Raw genomic sequence first — 26,035 nt, 5'->3', positions numbered from 1 at the left:
ATCATAATCCCATTTTGCTGACTATCATTGGTAAAAAGGAGCGGGGTACGAATCACCATCAATTTACTTTTCTACGACATCTATTATTTGATACAGGGTACCAACCTTACGTTAGAGGGCTATTAAGAGAATTTCTCTGTATTAATAAAGGGTCTGCCTCAGTAGCTGTGGTTTGAGATTGTATGAAGGCACATGTTAGAGGGGTAACATTACAGTTTGTTGTGAAGAAGAATAGGGCCATATATCATCAGACAAAGCAGTGGTGGGCAGATTGTCTGGAGTTGGAGAAACTTCACGCTCAGGTAATCCTAACACATAGCTCCAGGGAACAGGAGGTCTATCATAGACTTACAGAAAAATGGCTAAAGGTTAACAGGGGCCTGAATGAGCAACTACCTGCTGTTAGAAATTAGATTTCTGGTTGGCTAGGGCTTGCGCCTAAGCCAGGCAGAAACCACGACTCTTGTCAAGACAAGGGAGTTACACACTGAAGATAACCCCTGCTCACCCCCTTGGTAGCTTGGCACGAGCAGTCAGGCTTATCCCAGAGGCAATGTGTAAAGCGTTTGCGCAACACACACACACAGCAGCAACATACTAGGTACACCACAAAGGGAACTCTACACAAGGATATATCAAAAATAGCCTTTGTATTATTCATAATCACAAATGTACACTGTGCCACCTGGCACTAGGCAATACTTCACAGGGGAATATATACAGGACAGGGCCAATCGGGCCACTGTCAAAACCATAAGAACAGGTGAGTAATGAAACAACCAGTGACTGATGGCAAGATACTGTACTTAGTGGAAATATATTATGCATAAACACATTAGGCATAAATCACATTTAGAAGTGCACCGTAGTAACACTCCCTAGGTGCATACATCACCTCAGGCATAAACACATTATGCGTCCTTTTAGGGCTGTGCGCCCTACCAATACCACAAAAATGACCCCAGGCCAACTGGCCTTCCTTGGGACCCGTCTGAGCTATCTCAAATGCCCTCTGTCCAGAAGTCAGGGCGCTGTAATCATAGGGCCTTTCATCAGGCCCTCCGGCTGCCAATGCAGCAGAGAGATGTGCGGAATGCATCCCCCACTCCGGGACTCTAAAACCAAAGTGACCCCCCGTTGCAGCTGCTCGGGCTTTCACGGTGCAGCTGGAGAAGACAAAGCACTTGCACTAACCGTGTCTTGACAGCCCCCTTTACAGGGCTCCTCCTGGTGCCCTCGATCAGCCCCAACAATGCTCAACAACTTCAGCCCCACTCACCGGGCTTTTCTGTGTTGGATCCAGGCACCGACAGTGTGCTTCGGCAGGCCCCCACTCACGTGGCCTCTCCTCACCTCGTCCAGTCCCTTTCCGGTGACGCAGGACTTCGATAGGGAGCCTGCGAGGCTCCAGTCCTTCTCCTGTGAGCCTGCAAGGCACCAACTTCAGGCTTGCCAATGGGGGGTGGGCTCCCGCCCACCGTCAGGCACTAGCCTGCCTGACTTCCGCTCTGAGCACACCCGGTCTTTGGCGTCTACTAGCACAGGCTGGGATCCCGCCTGGGTGTTCCTCTGCCTGGGGCACGCCCTGGGTCAGGCTCTGCTCGCCTGATGTCCTGTTGAGGCCGGACGAGTCTACAAGACTTCCTCTGTCCTGCCAGCCGGCCCGCCTACATCCAGGCAATCCCCGCCTGACTTCGGTGTCTGCAACGGAAAGTGTCTCCTCTCTGAGGCAAAGGAATGCAGGGTAGGTTCCCACTTGACTTCCAGGCAGCGCGGGGTATCCCCACGCCGGGATTCCTTGGAATACTTTTGCAGCCCAGCGCTGCGAGGCACAACCGCTCCTACCGTCCTGGCACCAGCAATTACGATGTAGCGCTCACGAGGTGCTAGGGCACCAGTTCTCAGGGGGGGCAGAGTCGGGCGAAGCTGGTCCCAGGCAGGCCAGCTCACACGGCCCTCCAGCAGAGGGGCAGTCCCTCTTGGCGGTTCCTCCTGGGGCCCAGCAGGTACAAAAAACGCACCCCAAAACAGCACACTGACATGGGGTCACAGCCCCAATATTTATGCTGGGTTTGTCTTTGTTCTGCCATGGCACAGGGCTTGGAGAACCAGTCCCAACTGGTTCTGGGGGGTACTAATGCACTTTGTTTACAGTACTCACACTCTTCTTTGTTAGGTTGGACTCTGTCCTCAGACACACCACAGGGGGCGGAGCCAGCATTGAACAAGGCAGGCACAGACCTATTCAGGGACTCTAAATGTAGATCTGCCTATTCAGCCTAGCGCTGACTCACCCTGCCCCTCTGGAGCCACACACTTCACCAGCCCCTGTCACTCCAGAGCCAGACATGCAATACACATCAGGCAGGCAAAGACACATAGCACACAGAAATGACAACTTCTAAAAGTAGCATTTCTAAAACAGTGACAATAATTCTGTGCACACTATTACACAGCATTTATTATTACTATTCCAAACATACCAAACTTAACCACGCTGCTCCTCTCATATCAGGAATTACCACTGAAACACTTATCAGGGAATCCCCAATGCATTCCTATGAGAGGGTAGCCTCACAGCAGTGAGAAACCAAAATGGCTGTTTGCCACTACCAGGACATTTCACACATTTAAGGTACATGTCCTACCTTTTACCTACAATGCACCCTGCCCATAGGGCTAGCTAAGGCCTACCTTAGGGGTGAATGACATGCAGTAAATGGATGTCACAGATGTGGCAACCACTTTGCGTGCCACGTCACAGCGGCAGTAAACTGCGCGCACAGGACGTGCAATGGCAGAGGCCTGAGACAAGTTTGAAAGGCTACTTTGGTAGTTGGCACAAGCAGCGCTGCAAGCCCACCAGTAAAATTTAATTTACTGGCCCCGGGTATATTAGATACCACTTTACTGGGGACTAATAGGTAAATTAAATACGCCAAACAGGTGTAGACCAATCTTACCATGTTTACCACAGAGAGCACATGCACTTTACACTGGACACCAGTGCTAAAGTGCCCAGAGTCCTTAAACCACCAACACCAGATCAGAAAAAAAGACTAGAAGGAAGGCAAAATGTCCAGGGATGACCCGGCAAAAAGGACCAAGTCCAACAGAACCCCCTTCCAGCCAAAAGCCAGGATAGACTAATCATTATCTTGATGGGCGTCCCTTCTTTGGGCGATAGAACACGGGCGCGGGCCAGCAACTGCAGGGGCACACTCAAGTTCTACACCAAACTGAACCCAGGAAGTTCTCTCTGTCGAATCTCCCAGAACCAACTAAGCTACCCCACTGGTACTCCCTAGCTGTCCACAGCCAGGACCAGGCCCTAGGCCATTCAGATGTCAATGGTCCTTGCCATCTCACAGAGTGGGGGGCAGTAGCCCCGGGTACATAGTACCCATTCTCCACTCTACCTCTCATCAGTGCAGCTCTAAACTGCCACTGATCATCCAACTCAGGGTCTGCACCCTCAGGCTGACCAGAGGTCACAGGCGAGGCTCTCCTCCCCTACCCCTCCATCTTGGGTTCCACACTCTCCTCCTAGGAGAGGCACCCTCGGGTCACAACTCTCTCACCAGTTCAGGACCTCTCTCCTGCAACTGGTATCCCAACCTAGGATCTAAACCCTCAGGTTGCACCGGGGTCAGAGGTGAGGACTCCCTCCCTCTGCACCCCCTTCCAGAGTTCTGCACCCTCCCACCTGGAGTGGTACCCCAGAAGGCAAAATGGTAGGGACACTGGTTACAGATGTCCTTCCCTCCAGATCAGGCAGAACCTGAACCTGGCCTCCCAACCCAGGGACTAAACCCTGTGGTTGAACCAGGGTCAGAAGTGAGGACTCCCTCCCTCTGCACCCCCATCCAGAGTTCTGCACCCTCCCACCTGGAGTGGTACCCCAAGAAGACAAACCGGCCAGGACACTGCTTACAGATGTCCTTCCCTAAGGTCAGGCAGGATGTATGATGTTACAACGCATGCTTTTACAACGCCTGCTGTTACAACGAAATTTTTACAACGCAAATGCAGTGACAACGCAAGTCTTTACAACGCAAGTCTTTACATCGACTTGCACTAGATGTCGTGCTAACATTAAAAAAGTGTAATTTACTATTCTAACTCCAGTCCACGTAACAGTAGGGAAGGTGTTTGGATAGTAAACTACACTATTTTTAATGTTAGCACGCCATCTAGTGCAAGTCGATGTAAAGACTTGCGTTGTAATGGCATGCGTTGTCAATGCATTTGCGTTGTAACAGTTTCGTTGTAATGGTAGTGCGTTGTAAAAGTTGCGTTGTAAAGGTTGTTCCCCGTCAGGCAGAAACTGAACCTGGCCTCCCAACTCAGGGACTAAACCCTGCGGCTGAGCACCCGCCTGGGACATCAGGACTTCCTGGAGTGCACGCATGCCCCCCCCAAGGTAAAACATACCTCATGTGTTGTGTGACAGTCTTCCTGGCACTGATCTCCTGACCCCTGTCCATCTGACAGTGCATGGAGATCCCCCAAAACAGAGGTGGTGTCACCATGGTCACCCCTAGGAGGCTCACCCCTTTTGGCTGGCCTCTGACCCACTGGTTCTCCCACTGGGGAATGCATCCCCCTCTCACCCCTCCATCTGGAATTCTGCACCCTCCACTTAGGAGCGGCACTGCCAGACACCAGAACTGATGGAAGTCTGCTTACAGACACTCCAATTTCTCCTGACACCAGGATATTCCCCTCAACAGATGGCCTACCAGTACAGCCTAGGCTCCACACCTGGTGCTCCCTTAAGGAACCCTACAGGCACGGGGGCGTGGCCTGCAAATCTGCAAACTGGCCACATTGTGAGTGAGCTCCGCCACCCGAGATCGTATCCTTCCATAAGGAGAGAAACCAACGTGCAGCACACTCACCCACTAAAAGCAGATGCAGTGTGGAGCCGATTGTTGTCGCCCACGCCTCTGTGCCCCACCTCTGTGCCGAGAGACGGGGCTGGTTGGGAGGAGGCCTACTACACATGCTTGTCTCTCTGCTGCAGGCGTGGACCGTCATAAAAATTGACCTCCGGTGATTGAAGTCTGGGCCGCGGCGGCTGCGGACGGCCTTCCTGGTGCCCGGACGGCCTGAGAATGTAAGCTGGTCCCTGGGAGGTGCAGTTTGATACTACCTGCAGCGGCCGAATATTGAAGCCTGGGCCCTGATGGCGGGACGTGGAGCCGGTGAGTCGCTGCTGTGGTGTGTCGGGTGACGGCGCCGCCTGGTGACCCGAGTGTGGGGCTCCCTGCTGCTTTGTGGCGAGATCTGCCGGTCCTTTGCAACGACCTCTTTAAACAAAGGGTACGACAGGCACCTGGAGTGGTATGGTGCCCCATGATTTGGTTTGAGGCCGGGAGCGCGCTCCATGTGCCATTTTGGATTTTGGGGCGAGAGCCCTTATTGCTGCAGGTAGTAGGCGAGCCCTTTCAGGAACATGGGGAAGCAAAACGCGAAGCAGCCAAAGCTAACCTTCGACCAGAGGAGAACCACGAGACTCACGGAGTCGGACCCCGAGGCCAGTGCGGAGAGAACTGCAGAGTCACAGATGGAGGACTGGGGGGAAGACCTATGCACTCTGATGCTCGATATGCGGTCCAGTCTGCGGAACATCGATACCAAACTGGATGCGCTCACCACTCAACTGGATGCGGTCAAAACCTAAGTAGGAACTCACAAAACCAGACATGATGTTCTCAAAAATAAGGTCTCCAATTTTCACAAATTCCAGGTAGAAACGAAGGAACAGCTCCTACAGATGGATAAAGTGTTGGGTCTGATCCACACCAAAAATGAAGATTTGGAGGCGCAGTCGCACCGCAATAACCTGCGTATCACGGGCATACCGGAGACCACAGCCACTGGCAAAATGGAGACTTATGTGACTGACCTGCTCCGAGAGATCTTCGACACCCATCTCTCCGCGGTATTTGTGGTTGAGAGGGCGCACAGAGCCTTGGGCCCTAAACCACAGATTGGCGCCACTCCCAGACCCATCCTGGCCCGGATTCTCAGCTATCAGGACCGTGACCTTATTTTGCGGCTGGCTCGGGAGAAAAGGAAGATCACGCATTAGGGCAATCAAATCTCCTTTTATCCAGACTTTACGCCGACGGTGCAGTCGGCGAGGCGCAAATTCTTGCCAGCTAAATGTATCTTGCTGCAGGCCCAGTTTCCCTACTCGCTGCTATACCCGGCCAAACTCAAGGTCACCCACGATGGAACTGCACACTTTTTTACGGATGCCAAGTCTGCCCTCAAGTTTGCAAAGCACATCTGCGGCAAGCAGCCTAAACAGGGCTCCAGGTCTGTGGCCTCTGATGGGGCCCGACTCAGTGACAACGATTGATGTGCCGCACGTCAAGTTATATTCTGTATTCTAAATGTTTTACGCTATGATGTTGGGTAGGAGGAAAATGTGTGATTTATCATTGTTGAAAACTGTTTGCTATGACTCAGTTCTGTTTTACAACCCTATACAACAGGCGCAGATGGTCTCGGATTGTGTGGGCCCGCAGGGTAGACTTGGCGGACTTTATGGTGAACTGAGGTGGGCTGGCCCATATTGGGTCGGACTGAGTTACACAAACTACCCAGGCTTCTAAAGTTACTGGTAGGACTTGTGGATGCTAAGTTTGCTTTATTAATGAGAATGGTTAAGCTCTCTGCAGTTTCGTGGCCACCCTGTTTTATCAGGGGAGTACGCTAGCGGTTCTGCGCCCCCATGGGAGGTTTCCCTTTTGCCAACTGTTTCTGTATGATGTTGATGGTGGGTTCTCTACAACCTATTTGGGGGTTGGAGTGGGTGGTGGGGTGGGGTTGGGGATTGTTGTTAGATTTTTAGCCAGTATGTCACTTTTCTGTATGATTGAGTATGTCATGCTGCCCTTGCCTCACAGTACCTCTATACAACAAACAGCCAGTCACCGCGTAGCCGGCTTAAATTTTTTATCGTGGAACATCCGGGAATTGAATGATGGTAGAAAGTCCAAGCTAGTACATGCCTATCTGCTGAGACACAACATAGACGTTTGTGTGCTACAGGAGATGCATTTGAATGTTGTACCCTCCCTCAGGCTGAAACATAATCGTTGGGGCTCAGCATACTCCTCCATATACTCCAATTACTCCCGGTGGTCACTGTACTGATCAGACGAGGCTTGGACTGGAGGGAGCAGGAACTCCGCGCTGACCCGGAGGGTAGGTTCATTGTCATTCTGGGCACTTTGGGTGGTATCCCAGTTGTGATAGTTGCACTGTATGGCCCCAATGTAGATGCTCCTGGTTTCTTTCAAGACATTTGGGCCAGAGTAAAGGCGACCAATTGTGATACTATTATCTGGGGCGGGGACTTTAATGCCATTTTAAATGACGAATTTGGACAGGAAAGGGACTTCCCGAACACTACACCCATCAGCCAGAGCTGCGTTGAATGCCATAATATTTGATGGGAACCTAGTTGACATCTGGATGTGTAGACATCCTACTATTAGAGAGGGCACCTGTATTACAGAGCATCACAGCACATAGTCTAGGATAGACTTCTGGTTGGTGTCGCGCGATGTTTCCACTTGGACCGCGGAGGTCTTACACCTTCCCAAGTCCCTATCGGATCATGCCCCTTGCCGTCTGCAATTAACTCTCCCTGACTGCCCCCCCATGCTTGTCTCCCAGGTGATCAAAATTTTACCGCTAGACAAAGCCCCAGGGTCGGATGGCCTGACTACCGCCTTTTTCAAAACCTATGTTGAAGAACTTGCGCCGCACCTCCTTGCGCTATACGAAGAATCACAGGAATCAGGCTTTTTACCGCCAACCATGCGAGAAGTGATAATAATAACTCTGCTAAAAACTGGTAAGCCGGATAACGAGCTGGACTCCTACAGACAGTTGTCCTTAATAAATGTAGATGTAAAACTTTTGGTGAAGCTGATCGCCAACCGGCTACAGCCTTTACTCCCCTTAATCGCCCGCCCAGACCAATCAGGTTTTATCTCGGGGCGGTCCACATCACACAACCTTCGGTCTTTGTTCTCGGTTTTACATTATCTCCATCCAAACGCAAAGGTGGCAGCGGTATTTCTCGACGCTACAAAAGTGTTCGACACACTAGAATGGCCGTATCTGTTTGCTATTTTTGGCCGCATTGGGTTCAGCCCGTTATTTATTAATTTAATGCGCCTCCTCTATACCAGGCCGACAGCTTGGATCTGAGTGAAACGCCTCATGTCGGCACCCTTTTCTATTTCGCGGGGCACAAGTCAGGGATGCCCCCTGTCACTGCAGCTCTTCGCGATCAGAATGGAGCCGCTTGCGGCATCTATGTGGCAGCATCACACGGCCAGGGGAATTGGATTCTGCACAAGAAGCCTCCTTATATCGTTATATGCCGACGACGTTACACTTTACATGACCGACCCCGCCAGCAACCTGGGTCCCCTTCTCCGGGAGTTCATAAAATTCGGCGGCCTCTCTGGCATATCCCTCAACTGGGCTAAATCTGTTTTCCTTCCCCTGACGGACTCTACTGCCCTGATTATCTCTGAGTACCCCCTAAAATGGGCGGATGAGTCAGTAAAATACCTGGGTATATGGATTGGCAGAAATCTGCAAGATATTTGGACCATGAACTATGGTCGCGCCATTGCCTGGCTGACGGAGAAGGTCACGGCGTGGGCAAAGCTCCCGCTTTCTCTAGCCGGGAAAATTGCACTAGCTAAAATGGTGGTACTGCCAAAATTTCTTTATTTGTTTGTACATATTCTGATCCCCCTAACAAATACCTTTTTTAAGTCCCTCAGATCCCTTTTGGTATCGATGGTGTGGGCAGGCGGGCAGGCCAGGGTGTCCTGGGATTTGCTGACACTTCCACTTTGTCAGGGCGGTTTGGGTGCCCCGGACATGCGACTATATGCCTGGTGCGCTCAGGCTCAGTTTCTCCATAACTGGGTCCACCCAACCCCTTTCTAACCCCATATAGTCGTGGAAACTGATGCGGTAGCTCCTGTCCCCCTCTGGGTGGCTCTTTATCAGTCTTACCGTCGTCCCAGGGATGGCATTGACACTGTGGAGACACTGAGATGGGCGTGGAATGAACTGCGGAAGAGATTCGGTGCTCCTATACTTTATGCCCCATCCATTCTGTTGGCGCACAACCCTATGCTTTCTAACATAGGAGTAGGGATAAGTAACCTTGCGGCACAGAGGATGAACCTGCGTACCTTCGCAGACCTCTACCCCAGGGGCACATTTCGTCCACCTCCGGTCGCAGAGGAGGGTCAAACTGTTCCTTTTGCTGACTTGTTTCTCTATTACAAGCTGAGGGCCGCCTGCTGCTCATTGAATGAGACTTTCCCAAGTCCTCCGCTCACCATGCCAGCGTTGGAGAACCTTTTGAAGGTTGCCACGCCTCGTAGACTAATTACACGGCTTTACACACACATGCAAACCTCGGCTCCCCAGTTACAGCCGCGGGCACTCCAAGCGTGGAATGACAAACTCCCCACCCCGCTGACCGAGGAACAGTGGCTGTACTGCTGTCGCCAACTCACTGAATTATCCCCTAACTATAAACTTTAAGTTCCTACATCCTTTTTTACAGGACGCTGGTTAGCTTGCATCGTATGGGACTGCACGACGATGACAGCTGCTGGAGATGTAGTTTCACCCCAGCAACCCATGGCATGGAACTGTCCACAGCTGGCATCGTATTGGTCCACAATCTTTATCACCAGATAATTGGCACACCTGTAGATCCTACTCCACTATTGGGACTGTTAAGCTATGTAAAAGACACACCAGTCAAGGTTCGCAAATTGCATGCACTGCTACTCTTTTTTGCCAAATGCCAAATTGCAATCCACTGGGGGAGGAAGAGGGTGCCTTCAATTAAGGACTGGATCAGGGACGTCACGTATAGACATTCCCAACTGACTACTTTCTGGGAGTTAATGCCTCCCACCTCCAGACCCAGGGACATGTGGGAACCTTTCATTACGTGGGCCAGGGAAAGACAGAGGGCAAATGAGAACACACCCTCTGACGTGGGGGCTACAGGGTAGAGCGGTAGGGACAGGGCTGCTGTGTTTCTCACAGGCAATTCATCAGTTATGCATCATATGGTGGGAGTCATCCTGGATGCTGGACCATGGCGTTATAGGTTCTCTCAGGATAGGTTTAGCAGTGTGGGGCTTCTTCTTCATCTACTGAGACTGTGGGATAGCCGGGTACGCATGTAATATCATTCGGCATGTAATTGTGGGGGAGTCTGGAGTATGATTCTGTAACAATTGTATACTGGCTGGTAGTTTGTTATGGTTCTTTTTGAAATGCATATAAAAAGAAATTTAAAAAAAAGTAAAAAGGAACGCTCCAGGCCCTGAGACTGGGTTTTGGGCACCTTGGGACACATCCCATTCTCACTCCTTCTCCGCAGAGACAGGACGTGAGTCCCTACACCCCTCCCACTACACCGGGACCTATCTGGGCTACTAAGAACCTTTCCCACCACTCTGGGCTGAGAAATACCCGAGCCTCTTAGGGTCACTCCCCAATGCCTCTTCAGACCCTCTGGCACTCCCCCAGAGGTCTGCCTCCCGTGCAAGCTCCCTGGGATCAAAGAACTCACACTCCAACAGGTGTTGGCGTAACCCCAGAAAACAATTACTGAACATGTGCTCTCTGACAGCCAGATTGAACAGCCCTTCAAAATCATTTGCCGTGCTACCCATCACCCAATCTTCCAGTGCATCACAACGCACATCCACAAACCCCCCTCAAGACTGGTGAGACAGTTTCCTACTGCCCCTGAACCTCAACCTATACCCTTCAAGTGTGACACCCTGGGAACTAGATACATCCACACTGGACGCTCTTTTTCTGCCACCACTGGACCCCACCCTCACTGGTGAATCCAGACCACTGAAACTACACTCAGGGGACATATCCGCAAAAGTTAGTCTTTCCCTAGCAAAGGCCCTCTCTGCCTCCGCCATACTCTCCTGTTCTAAGACCCTCTCAGTCTCTAGCTTTTTCTCCTCCACACCCAGCTGCGCTAGCTCCAACCTGAGCCGTTCCAATGTCAGCTGATGCTCCCTTTCGTCCCTCCTATCCACCCAGTTCTCTGGGGACAGGGAAAGGGATGGGGCACTGCCCCTGGACCCAGCAAGCGACTCGCTCTCTATGGGGTCCTCCCTACCTACTGGCGTCCCTGCCCTATAATTTTCACCCTCCAACTCAAACTCTCCAGGGCCACTGGCATCTGGGGGTGCTGGATGGGGACCCTCCCACTCAGTGATCTCACTGATCTCGGGGCCCCCCTTCCCAGACTCCTCTCCCACCCGGTTTTTGGATGTCCAAAAGGCCAACAAGGCCTCCTGCAGTCGCTCCTTCCTGGCGGACCTAAGCACTTGACACCCAAGATCTTGACAGAACCTCTTTAAATCCTTCACAGTATATTTACGCAAATTATTTACATTAAATGCACTTTCTGTCACAATAACTGCTGGAACACCGAGGTGAGACATGACTTTAGGGGTGTAACCAAAATATTTAGAAGAGCAGAAACCACAATTCAAAAATGATACTCTCAGGAGAAAAAATAATCAAGAGAAATAATCCCCAAACCTGTGATTATCTAAATGCAGAGTTTGTAGTGCAACCAGTTGTCGCTGTGGTACTGCGCAAACGCAAGTCCTATCCTCGCCGCTGACAACCAATGTTAGAAATGGGATATCTGGTTGGCTGGGACCACTCTAGTCAGGGCAAGGGAGCTACATGCCGAAGACAACCCCTGCTCACCCCCTTGGTAGCTTGGCACGAGCAGTCAGGCTTATCCCAGAGGCAATGTGTAAAGGGTTTGCGCAACACACACACACAGCAGCAACACACTAGGCACACCACAAAGGGAACTTTACACAAGATTATATCAAAAATAGCCTTTGTATTATTCATAAAAACATTAGAATCATAATCACAAATGTACACTGTGCCACCTGGCACTAGGCAATACTTCACAGGGGATTATATACAGGACAGGGCCAATCGGGCCACTGTCAAAAACATAAGAACAGGTGAATAATGAAACAACCAGTGACTACTGGCAAAATACTTTACTTAGTGGAAACATATTATGCATAAACACATTAGGCATTACTCACATTTAGAAGTGCACCGTAGTAAAACTCCCTAGGTGCATACATCACCTCAGGCATAAACACATTATGCATCCTTTTAGGGCCGTGCGCCCTACCAATACCACAACAATGACCCTAGGCCAACTGGCCTTCCTTGGGGCCTGTCTGGGCTGTCCCAAATGCCCTCTGTCCAAAAGTCAGGGTGCTGTAATCATCGGGCCTTCCACCAGGCCCTCCGGCTGCCAATGCAGCAGAGAGATGTGCGTGATGCACAGGGGGGTGGGAGTGTGTCTCACCCTTTCCTGGTTATCAAACAAGCATGCCCCAGTCAAAAGCAAAAGCATTGAAATTATTACATCAAGCTGCAGTTCCACTAGTCGTTACTAGATGTTCCTCACAAGTCAAATGCAAAAGCATTGAAACCCTGAGCTGAGAGCTAATACTATAAATTCTACAAAGAGCTGAGCTGCAGCTTCATGAAAGGGTTTCAATGCTTTTGCATTTGACTCGTGAGGGACATCTAGTAACGACTAGTGGAACTGCAGCTTGATTCAATGCTTTTGCATTTGACTTTTGAGGGACACCTAGTAAGGACGAGTTGAACTGCAGCTCTTTGTAGAATTATTTTGATATTGGATACTATAATAGTCACTGCCCACTGCTACTCTCGTCCCATAATGCTTTGCAGGACCTTTGGTTGGGATTGTATTTTTGCCCATAATAACTGTGCTTGGGGTGGTCCTAAGAGGATGGGACCAACACTAAATCGTTCAGCATGATATGCTCTTTGTGTTCAAGGCATCTGCTTGGTCCTCCCCCTAGGTTAGGAGGGACCCCAAAATCATCACCTCTCTCATTGCCTGATAAATTCAATTTCAAAGTTCACTTTTCTGAATTGGTTATATGCTTTTTAACCTGTAAAGTTGCTTTGTCAAAGCATTTGTGGGTGCAGTTTAGAAGCTGACTCCGCTACATGAGGAGTAGATTTTTTGCCTGACTACGTGTTGTAGTTAACAAATCGTGTTTTCGTAGTTAACAAATCTTCGCAAACTCCGAGAGCGGAGCAGAGTTCATTGCCCAGGGTTACTCCTGATATAGTGGAACATTTCAGGCTTTTTTTATCAAGAACTCTACGGTCAGCTGTCAGGTTTCAATTTTGACATGCTGACCGATTATTTGACAAGTAGTCATCTTCCATGTTTAGATACTTTTCAGGAAGAGCTACTCCAATGAGATATAATCCCTGATGAGATTGAAGAGGCTATTAATAATCTTGCTGTTGGTAAGGCTGCTGGGGATAATGCGATACCACTCAAATTCTATAAGGTGGTTAAAGGCATTTTAATATCGGAATTCAACGACTTGTGTAGTCATACGGTAAATGGTGGGGATGTTCCAGCTTCTTGGGGTTCGACAAACTTGGTAGTGTTCCTTAAAAAAGACAAAACACTAGAGGAAAGAGGTTCATACTGACCAATTTCATTGATAATAAATGCTGATACCAAGTTTTAAATCTTGGCGATGCGATTGTCTACTTGTCTACATAATTTTTTGGTATCTATGCAACATGGTTTTGTTCCAGGTAGAGATACAGTCTCTCATATTAGCAGGGCCATGATAGCATTCAATGTGGCAGGGAAATTGAAAAAACAAATCAGCATGATAAAGCTAGATGCCGAAAATCCTTCAACCAGGTTAAGTGGGAAACACTATGGGAAACACTGGCTATATTTGGACTTGGTACCTGGTATTTTACAATGATTCAGAAGCTTTACAAAAATCCTATTGCTAAGGTTATCGTCGAGGAATCCCTTCTTCTCAATTTTTTATATACTAAGGCACCGGTCAGAGAGGCCCATTATCTCAATATTATTTGCGTTATATATCGAACTATATATCTGACATTTTTTAGGCAATCATAGTATACAATCAGTAAAGATGAACGAAGTAGAGTTAACAGTCATGGCTTACGCAAATGACATCGCAATATTCGCCATCAATCCGTTAGCATCGCTGCAGGGGAAGCAGAATCATTTGGCTCCATCTCCGGATATAAGCTTAATGTGTCCAAAACACAGATTATACTGAACGTTAAAGCACGCATTCAGTGTCCAATGGGAGTCAAAAAGGCTACTTATTTGGGTGTTCGTTTAAGTGGACTTGTGGAAGAGATTATTCCACTTCAATATGAGCTTCTGCTGAAAACTGTAGCTGTGAAATTACAGACTTGGCATTGATTACCTATCAGCAGCTTGGGACAGTGTAATGTCATCAAGATGAATATATTACCAACATTTTTATACTTATTTTGTGCTATACCACTTCATGTCCCTGATTTTTTTTTAAAAGGCCTGAAGGTATAATCGGCAGTTCTATCTGGAATTATAGGAGGGCAAGACATGACATCACATTTTTAGTTCTCGGCTGCGAAGGCTGCACTTGCGCAGTCTAGCTCCGAGATTTAATGACTTGGAGAAGAGGGGCTTGAACACGCCCCTCTTCTCCCCTGTTCTCCATTGGCTGGCCTTTTGAATGCTGGCCAGCCATTGGAGAAGACGTCAGTCATTCCGATTAGGCCCCGTCCTTTTCGGATCGGGGGGCGTGTTTTTTGCAAGAAGTCTCATTCTCTCCTCCAGCCAATGGCTGGAGGAGAGAAAAGACAAACACGCCCCCGAATCCGGAAATGCAGCTGCCTTTCTCCAAGGCATTTCTGCTCTGCCTCGGAGAAAGGCGGTGGTGTCTTCCGGTGCCCTCGGCTTGTTTAGACTGGGCATGCGGCAGACATTTCAAGGAGTATTAAAGAGAGAGGTGAAAGTGAATATTTCGGCCCTGGAAGAATGTCTTCAACCTCCACATGAACTACACGGGATTAGATAAGTAAGATAAAGTCATCGTTGCGTTTACCCACAGTAAAGATGGCGTCAGAGGCTGGGCGTCCGCGCAGGAGTCATTCTGTGTCTCAGAACTCGCAAAAGAGTTTCCTTTTCTGGTCCTGGGTGGCTGTACGCGCGCGCCTCGTGTTTTGGGAATCCTGCAGACACATCAGGTTAACCGCATCTGTCTTTGGTGCTGTCGCGATAATTCTATAATATCTGTGGATACCCACGTTCTGATATAGACTGATATTTTCACCAAAGCAACTGTGCATGGTGATGTCAGACTATCCTGCGATATCTCACTAACCGTAGTCTCTCACAGTGATGTTACGATAGACTCCTCCCCCGGCCTCTGCTCACGGCCTTAGCCCCGCCCAGCATTAATTGCATTGTATTCTGTAGGACTGACGTGCCACCTCCCTCTCCTCCGTTGTTCGCCCTCCCTTCCTTTAGGGACCGGTTTCTCCGCGGCGCAGGGCGTGGCGAGGGCAGGCCCGTGGCTGGTAGAACAGTTGTGCCTTGGCGTGCACAGCAGTGAGTGAGTGGCGACCGCCGTGTTTGCGCTTTCACTCCCTCCCCCCACACATGAAGGGATTTTCGAGCGAGCCTTTGAGGACAGCCTCGGCAAACAGACACAACAATGACGTTCAACAGGCCCACAGAAGGGGGTCCTCTCAGGACAGGATGGAGTGGGGCAAAGGGAGGGCGGGGGTCAGATTTCTTGAAACAAAGTGAACAAAGGGAAGGTCGCTGCATTCACCCTCGCCACAGGTAGCCCCCTCCAGGGGAGTTTACAGTCTGGCCTGCTCACTGTTGCTTTTTGTTATGCGTTAATTACGCAGTGAGTTAATGTGTTCAGAATGCAGTAACCAAGGCGTTCTGGAACTATCGTCTTGTTTTTCTTTATGTTTCTGCTTTGTTTGAGGGCTGATGGTGGCTTGAGGCATTTGCCCTGCAGATTATCACAAGTGAAGGCTGCAGACGGGCACCAATGCATTCCCCTTGAGTTTTTTGCTCGCGGTGTCTGGGTACACCCTGTCGCTGGTTTTATGATGCCCATCCCTGCCACACTTGCGTGCCCCTCTCCGGCCTATTCCATGACTCGCATTTAATGCCCATGCCTACAGGTAGCGCCACTGAAACTCCTCTGTGGACTTCAGGGCGCACACTGTGGATGGCTTAAGACTGCTCCTCCAAGGTCTGCGTCCTCTTAGTATTCTCATATTCACTGTGGTTTAAATCGCGCGGTGCCCATCTATGCACAACTGTGCACCTGCATGAATGCACAAGCAGGGCTCTTCTCACACTGTTGCAATGACAGGCATATGAGCGCGGCCACAGGAATTATGCGGTATTGGTGGCTAAATTGTGCCACAAGAAAAGGACAATTATGTGGTATAAGTTGGCGCTTTTTTATAGTATGACTTACTTTGTAATTTTAACACATGATAATACTACCTGGACAATGATTTCACCCCATTAATGACAGTTTAACAACAATATACAAAAATAAGCGACTCAGATGATCAGTTAAACTTTTTGGGAAGGGCCTTCCTCTGCGTGCAAACCGGTCACCACGTTTGTTGTAACGTTTGATGTTTGAGCTACATTTGTTTCGAAAGTCTGCAGTTTATGCAGCAGATGATGCAATATGTGGCAAATAAGTATGTAAACAAGAAACCACGATGCAGAATAGCATAATTGCAGTGGTCATGAGTATACTTTAAACTTTCCTGAGACACAAGTAAATACATGTCCATGGGTTATGTCAGTGGGCGTGGTTTTGGGAGTAAAAGTTCTATATTTTTTGTTCAGTGCTTGCTTCTGTAGTTTTGGTGCTTCGTGGCGCTTTAATGATGGGTATTGCTCTGCCTTCATAGGAGTCCAGGTATCCAACTTGCTCCCTGTTCACATTACAACCTAGGCATTGCACGTCACTCAAAGATATCCCAGACGCACTCTAACCTCACTAGGCCTGTGACCAGCCTCTGGCTCAGAGTGGGCTAATGTTCAACTCAGCCTCGAACAATGTAGAGCTGACGTCACACCGGGCGCTGAGAATGGACGCCACGAATATAGATTTGAACCTATGTACCTAGATGTGGAAGGCTGAACTCCTTACTGACGACCAACTACCTGTAACCCACACAGCTTACAACTCAGACCTCGGCATGAGGGGAGCAAGCTGACCCTTTACATTGCAACGGTCTCGGCAGTGTTAAAGTTAGAGCTATTGGAATTGCTCATGACATTATTTTTGTTTATGTTTTTAAAACATGTAAAGAAACGGCATTGTTATTTACAATGTCAATAGCTTAATCTGTGTGTGGGTGCAAATGCAATAGGTCTCGCATTTGAGAGTGATTAAGCTATTGGCATTGTAAATAACAATGCCGTTTCTTAAAATGTTTTAAAAACAAAAACAAACAAAAATAATGTCATGAGCAATGCCAATAGCTCTAACTTTACCAATGCCGAGACCATTGCATTGTAAATGCTTGTTTAAACTTTAGTATAGGCATGGGGGCTTTAACCTGCCAGACTTTAAATGATACTTTGGGCTGCGTTTGCCGGTAGGATACAGCGGCTTCTGACAGGAATTGAGGCTGGCATAAATATGCATGGATATCAACTAGAGCTTGGTTAAGATATCAGATATACACTCCACTGAAGGACAGACCCTAATTACTTCAAAAGGGTTAGGTTTAAGGTAGTTTGAGATGTAATTAGGATTTGGCAGGAGATCTGCCTCAGGTACTCGCTGCCTATTGTACATGTGCATACCCCTTTATGGTTTAATCCTTTCTTTCCATATATCTTTCATAACCTGGGCATAAAGATGTAGCTACAAAAGTTTTTTTTTAGCTCGGGCAATTGTATGATTCGAAAGGGTTTAGGACCTTCACCTCATTGCAGTAAGAGATGAGCTTGCATATAATTCCTTTCTTAAGTATCTTCAAGTAAGGGATTACTTAACCATGGCTCTAACTTGATTGTTGATTATGATCCACCTGAAATTCTTACTGATCTGTACTCCTCATCTAATACAGTACCTATTAGCTTTCTTTAACCAGAAACTACTTTCAGACGTCTCGGATGATAGTCTGGTAACGGCTTCAAACTGGACACAACTCTTGGAAACGGAAGTATCTGTCACGGAGATTCAGGAGGTGTTAGAGGCAATAGATCAATCGGGGGTATCAGTCAATCTCAAATTACAGCAATTTAAAACTATATTTATGATATATTACACACCCAGTTGTATTTTTAAGTGGATACAGACTCAAGCCTCGGAGAAGGTATTCTGTCCGAAGTGCAATCTTTTAGCTGCCGATTTATCCCATATGTTTGTTGAGTGTCCTAAGCTCAAAACTTGCTGGGGTGAAGTGATTCTAACCTTGACAGCTCAACTGGAAAATAAGACTTGCTTTTGAGGTATAAAGGGGGTCTGGATAGACATCTCAGCGCCCTAGTTACAATTATATTTGTTTGTACACGATTTTTATTGCCTGTGCTTGCATTGATCCGTATCCACCTAAGGCTAGTGAGTGGTGGGCATCTCTACGACAAATATATGAGTGTGAACGAGCAGTTGCTAAAGTTAGGGGGCTGGTGTTCAGTTCAGAAATATGAGAATATTTGGACTTGATTTCAGTGCAATGATTAGGTCCTGTTGTATTTGTAATCATTAGTATTATGGGTTGCATTTATTTAGCATTGCTTTTAATTTTTTGATCGCTGTCCCCGCTTCCTACACCCCATAGAAATTATGTTTTGTCATTTTCCTCTTTGGTAATTATTTATGTATTATGAATTTGACTGCTGTGTTAAATAAAAAATAATAATTAAAAAAAAAGAGTTTGGCAGATGTGATACATTAACCAAATAGCAATGAATATCCCATCTACACTATTTAGAGTGCTTAGACCTCACTTTGCATAGGTATCAGTGCTTTTATGGCGGAAGTCTCATATCTGTCAAACTGTAAATCCACCACTAAGTCCTGAAACACTACCTTACTGTATCTGACTTCTGAACTACAAGTTCATCTAACTTCCTTGAGAAAGCTTCTGACAAAAAATTACCGCCCCCCCCAAAAAAAAGAATTTTGACATTGCGAACATCAGATTTTTGGGCATAGAACATGTTTTGCCAAACAGACTCGGAGAAATCATCAACATGTGTTAAAATATTTAGAAGCATAATAGATAACTACATTAGAAATGGTTACCAGTATAAATACATTCTAACTGCCAGCTAATTGTAATCATAATCTGGGCGCACATATCTCTCACATTATTTCCTCCATCACACCGTTAAGCACTGCACCCCAAGACATGATAAAAGCACCACTCTGATCACTGGCACACAACACCAAAATACTTCCCCCATAGGCTCTCAAGAGGAGAGGAGAGTGAGAAGGAGGACAGACCTTTAAAGTTCCACTTCGTCACCATCCAGACATCCCCTGACTGACATTCAAGCAATGCTGCAAGATGTTGAAAGCACTGCAGCAGCACCTGAACACAGTTCTGATGGATAGAAGACACCTACACCAGATCACACATCAAGTAGATGCAGTACGGAAACATCCTTTATCCGGCAGTCTTTACAACGACCAGCCTTTACAACGAGGTTAGTACCCCGCATTTGACGTACCCATGAGTTACTTTACCATGCAAGTTGTTACAACGACTTACTGTAGGGGGCGAATTATTGGACTAGTGCTTGATTTTTAAGTCCAACACTGTCCCTACTGTGGCATAAACTATAGTTGGAATAGTAATTTATACTATTCTGAAGTGCAGCGCCCCCTAAAGCAAGTCGTTGTAACGACTTGTGCGCTAAAGGAAAATGCATGGTAACGTCGCACACGGGGTACTAACTGCGTTGTAAAAGCATGAAGGGTAAATGCCTGCGGGGTTCCATCATACAACCATGCCGTACAAACTAGTTTAAATTTCCTATACCAAACGACTCCTCCTTAAGACCACATCTCAACTAGGCCAGAGCTGGCAAGAACGGAAGTGCAACTGAACTCAAAAAAGCATATAAGAGCAGTGTTTTTTGAAGGCTTCTCACAAATGATAGACAATATTCTCCTAGTTGTATATCGGGTCTGCTTCCTGACAGCCTCTCACCCTCCCTCCCTCCGAAGTAAACAGGCTCCCCTCAGAAGAACCCCATTCTCTTAGAATGTTAGAGCTGGTAATTTAGTGCTGAAGCCCATTAAACAAATTCAGCTCTCAAGAAGCGTTAGACATGATAATGATTCTCTTTTCAAACCTGATTTCACCCAATTAAGTCACTTCTGTTTTTTGAAGACGCTGTGTGTTTTCGCGCTAATGTGTCACACGCGATCGGTTGTAATCCACACCCCCTCGAGTGACTGGGGTGGATGGTGGAGGGAGGGAATGTCCTTGTCCTGCATAAGAGCTGAGATGAGAAAGGCTCAAGAGAGGAGCTCTTCTGTCCCACAGTGTGATATAAACGTAGTGCAGGGCAGGTAGAGCAGTGCAAGCTTCATCCCACACAGAACAGGTAGAACACAGACATCAGCAGTGGGAGCATCCCTCATGCACAGAACATGAACAGCCTGGGCGGCAGCACAGCTGTCTTCTCTAACCCACAAGAACAGGTTCAGCACAAGCAGTAAGGATGCAGACACGTGCAGCATCATTGCAAACTTCCTTCACACACAGAAGTGAGAGAGCACGTTGGCAGCACTGCCTGCTTCGATCATGAACAGCACAGGCGCAGTACTGGGAGGATCAGCAAAAGTGCCAGAGTACCAGAGGTGGTATAGCGCAGAGAGGAAGAGTCAAACTACACTCACAATCACATAAAGGACAGGTGCAGCACAGACAACAACCGTGGACATTAACTATGAAAGAGAACAGATATAGAACAGACAGAAGAAATGCAAGCTTCCCTTACACATAGAACACATGCATTATACCAGCAGAAGCCCACGTTTCACCATCAAACACTCATGCAGGAAATTAATTCACTTGCACACTTTGATTCTGTAGAGGTTCAGCCTGCAGTAGCACAGTATGCTTCAATCACACACATAACATCAAAAGCACCAGCAGTGGCAGTGCAAGCTTCCCTCACACAAATAACTGGTACAGCATTACAAGAAACAAAGAAAGTGTTTTTCCTCGTGAAACAATCAAACTGCAGGTGACAGCAGTGCAAACTTCTCTTACAAACACAATATGTGGATCCTAGGGCGTAGTCTCAATAGTGCAGCAGATGCAGTGGTACTGCAACCGAGGGGTATGAAGGGTACTCAACACTGTAATTAGGATTGCATTTTACCTCCTAACTAGAGGCGAAAGAACCATTTTTAGGTCTCACCTATGCACCGCGCATGCGCTGCTTAGGAGAGACCTTTAGTCATCGGCACAACTTTGCGGCCCAAAACATGCACGAGTTCCATTGCCTTCAATGGCAACACGTGCACGTGTGGAGATTCACATGCGGGAGCGAGCGTCTGGTGCCATATGTTACCAATTATCGCGCTGCCAGCCGCTCGCTCCCGCAAGTGAATCGCGCAGGCCCCCTCCTCTCTCCCCTCCCCCTGCTGCCGCGCTAGTCGCGCGAGCGCTTGTGCTTGTATTTTTCTGGTGACAGCTGTGTCCCCATTAGATTTAATGTTAAGGCACACCAATAAATCAGAAAGCATGATTACTAAGTTTGAGAAGTAGGGTACAAGATTAAGGCCTAACTAAAAACAACAAAGCGCTTATTCAGCAACTGCCACTATGTATAAATTAAAACAAGCCATTGAAATGTTTTGTCTTTAGTGTGGTAGACTGCCAAAATAAACGCGATTCAATTAAAAACGTACTGTTTGGTTTCAATAATGCTAGATGTGGAAATCAAGTGTTTTGTGCTAGTAGGGTGACGGCCTTGACAAGTTACCTCTGCAGTGTCATTTTTATGTGCAAATACTACCGAGCATGCATCTTAATTCTGCCTGCGTGCTTCTACGCCTCCCCGAAGCACGGATTAGACGCAGCCCTGCGTGTGTAATAACAGCGGGGGCACACAGCTTCACAAAGCCCTCCTGAGATCTCGCGCCACGTTCTTGGAGTGCCTCGCTAAGACCACTGCAGACAGCCTGTCAGATCGCCGACTAACAACTGCGACAGAGGGCCTGATAACTGGCTCTTCCACTTCAAAGTCTGACGAGGACATCATGGGAGTGACATCTTCTCCAATCCCCACATCACAGCACCGCCGCTACTTACAACAAGCATCTGCAATGCAATAGGTCTCTGATTTACACAAGTTTAAGCTATTGGCATTGTAAATGACAATGCCTTTTATTTATGTTTTAAAAACTAAAACATAAATAAAATGCATTGTCATTCAATAATGCCAATAGCTCAAACTTGTTCCTTTTCCCTTCCACCCTCTCTTGTCCCTGTTTCCTCTCCCCCTCATCATTGTTTATTCTCCCTGTCTCTGTTCCATCCTTCCCGTTCCCGTTCGCCACTCCTACCCGATTGCCAAAGTCAAAAGCTCGCCCAAGGGCGAGACCTATTGACTATGCCAATGCTTGTTCTTTCTTGCATTAGAGCCCATGGCAGCCTTTCTACTAGGAAAGGTAAAATTTAAATTACACCACTTTAATTGGCACAATTTAATCAACTTCATGTTTTGCGTGCTACACATATTTATGCCATATCACGTAACTACACCCCTGTTCGTCGTAAAGTTATAGCACTAGAGCATGGAACAATGCGTACAACCAGAACACAAGAGGCTGATATTCATTGCATTTGTGTTTTTTGCACCATTTTTCAGCTCAAAAATGTGATGCAAGGTTGCATTTTGTGGTAAAATGTTTGGTTAAATGACACATTTGACTTTTGAGTAATTACAAGTTACTTCACAGGATAGAAGACACTGTATTGCTGTTTGTAATTTGGGATACAAATACACAGCACAGGGTTAGACTAGCGGATTTACAGACAAAATAAATAAATCAAGAAAGGAGAAGGCGGGTGCACTATAGTGTGAGCAAGGAAGACCATACCAGGTTCTGGATATAGACAAGTGCAATATAGATGCAATAAAAGTTCTTAAATATCAGCTTATGAGAATAAATTAACACATAAAAGAAATACTTATAGACACCCTTTAGAATCTGTGAAATATTGTAGAATAGATTTAAATGGGCAAACAAAAGCCAGCCTGACTAACACGGAGTACAACATTTGATAAATTTGTATACCATAATTTAATTCATAGATAGCTACCATCTGAAAGAAGTGGAGGTAGATTATGATTATGATTGAATATTTGCATAATACATGTGCTTCCATTTCCGCAGGTAATCGATGAAGACATTTTAAAAGAGGAACTTTGAATGTTTTTAAAACTCATCAAAGCCCTGATAAATGCTACACAGAAATATTAAGGGTGGGCGACAAACTCCGCTCCGTCAGGGGAGTTCCCAGAGTTTTGCCTACTTCGCGCTCCACTTGTAATGCGGAGCTCTGCAAAACTCAGCCTACCACCGGTGGAGCAGGGTTTGGCGGCACAGTCACCACTCACCCCAATGCTAAACTCTGCTGGGCTGTATATAATCTGCTGCTCACATCAGCAGGAGCTGCAGGGAAGCTGCAGAGAAGTAGGTGAGCTCTGAGAGAAGTGGTGAACTGGGGGGGGTGGGGTGAGGGCAGCTCTCAGAAAGAGCAGGAATCAGTACAGCTACAACAGCACCAGAGCTGAGGAAAACTGTAAGAGGCGTGTGCTGATCTGCTGGGAGTATGTTATTGTGCGAGCGTCAGAGCATGCAGATACCAAACTGTAGACGCGTTTGAGGTTCATCAGAAGGTACTAGACATCTGATGAGCGAGTGGAACTGTGAATTGGTCCGGAAAGACTTCTACAGCATCCCTGAAAGAGCTGAAGTGCATCATAAGAGGGAAGAAGTTGTCTGCTGCTAGAGGGTGCCTGTGCACAGCTCAGCCCAAGAGCAGTAGAGCTGCAGACCATGGAGCACAGTAGCACTTCAGCCTCAGAGCAAAACTTATGTGGGAGTAGAGAGGAGGGAATGGGGCAGGAGCGAGGCAGGCTGTTCTCTTCTACCGGCCCATGGCCTGGATACGGTGAGCCACCACTCCCAGGGCTGGGTCTCCCTCTCAGCGTGCTCCGCTGAGCTCGACCGTCGACTGCCTTTCGAGGTACCCTACTTTACTACTTTTGCGGTGGTGGGGAGGAGCTGGGGTGATGGAGGAGATGGGAGGACGGTTTGGAGGGGGCGAGGACACGAGCTAGGAGTGGGGGCACGGGCCTGAAGCATGGCCCTGCCCTGGATGGAGGTGCACTTCACCTTGTGGAATGCTGCTGATGCACCCTCTTTAAACGAGGGGCCGGAAGCTCTGCACTGTCAAGGAGACTTCTGCACAGCACCCTGCAGTTGGGCAGCATGGTGCTGCTCCCCAGTCTGGCATGAGGGGAGGGATGTGTGGCGGGAGGGAGCCAAGTGGGTCCATAAGAGGGGGAAGGAATGGGCTGTTGGTTGGTTAGTTGAGGCACTCTATGAGACAGTTGGGGGATGAAAGGGAAGAGAGGAAGTTGGGGCAGGCTGGGGATTGTCGGAGTGTTCTCGGAACAGTGTGGGAGAAAGAGACGTTTGGATTTTGTGGCTCTGGGGGCCGGGCCAGTCGGTGACCCCTCCTCCCTCAACAACCCAGGAGAGAGTGTTTTGCTCTTCTGTCAAGGGTCTTTTTGCGACCCCTCCCTTCCTTGCAGGGACAGCTGGGGGACCGTGACTGTGCCCGCTCCCTTCCAGAGGGTCTGCTTTGGGGCAGCCATCATCCCACGCACTTCGGGGCCATCGCTGGAGCGCTACCGAGATCCTCTTTGGCGCTGGCACTTACTTCCGGAGCAGAACTGGTCTGGCATTCCGTTTCCCTGGAGGGATCCTGTGGGTGATCAGGGCCCCAGGGCCTTTGTGTGAGATTGTATCCCATGCCGGGGACGAGGAGTGGGGCTGTGTGGCCGCTCGGGCTGCACTCCATGAGGCAGAATCAGGAGGTTTACAGTCACGCTGACACATTTGTTGCATGCGAGCACCTGCAGTACACGTGTGTTCGGCGGAGTTGCAGCACACAGACATGGTGGATGGGAAATACGGGCCCGAGAGGCACGCAAATCAGATGTGCCGTGGTGCTGGATGGCAAGCAATATACTCCGCCCGCCAGTGGAACTCTACAGAATTCCACCGTTTTTTGGTGACTCCGTAGAATTCGGCATAGTGAGGCCTAAAATCTATACAGCTCTGGCTACAGAGCTTTTTTGAGAGGTTTGACATGCATGTATGTAAGTAAAACTTCCCCACAGTCCTGGCAGGAGCATATATTAACTTTGATCGTAAAATACAATGATCTCAACAAAATTCTAAAGGGTGCTGCAATATACTGACAATTTGACAACAGGGTCACTCCATTCCTCTTGCACATTGATCTACAAGGGTGTGCACAAAGCAGGCATCTTTATGAGCAGATTCCAACATTGTCTTATAAATCAATACGGCAGCCCACAATTAGCAGTAAATGTAAAGAAGGAATTTTAACGTGGTCAAATGAACTTTCCATTGGCCAATCCTGACAAAGATAGCCTATGGCAATATTTCAGAAAGAGCTACAAGAATTATGTGTCTAATTCAGCATGTATGTTTATTAATGGGCAGTTGGCCATGAGATTTCCTATATTTGGCTATTTATAGGTACCTCTCTGTGAGTGCATCAGACAAAATTATTAAACTAAACCAATTCCATCTTGTATCAATCGTGTGAGCCTCTACCACGGATCACCTTTAACGACTAAGAAAAGACTACAACGGATTCAGAACTCGGCTGCCAGACTACTCTTACATATCAAACCGCAAGACCACATCTTCCCTGCCTTGAAAGCCCTGCATTGGTTACCGGTTGCCAGAAGATCCACGTTCAAGCTGCTTTGTATCACCCGCAAAGAGAT

General features: G+C 47.9%; 1 protein-coding gene across 5 annotated transcripts in view; it reads right to left on the bottom strand.

The window, feature by feature from the left end:
• Positions 1–26,035, bottom strand: part of CAMK2A (calcium/calmodulin dependent protein kinase II alpha) — a 614,478-nt gene that overhangs the window by 424,309 nt on the left and 164,134 nt on the right. The window lies entirely within an intron of this gene.

Source organism: Triturus cristatus, chromosome 7 (assembly GCF_964204655.1).
Source record: "Triturus cristatus chromosome 7, aTriCri1.1, whole genome shotgun sequence".
In the NCBI taxonomy this organism is placed as follows: domain Eukaryota; kingdom Metazoa; phylum Chordata; class Amphibia; order Caudata; family Salamandridae; genus Triturus; species Triturus cristatus.
The sequence above is the reverse complement of the archived record's forward strand: the minus strand, read 5'-3'. Positions and strand labels throughout refer to the sequence as shown.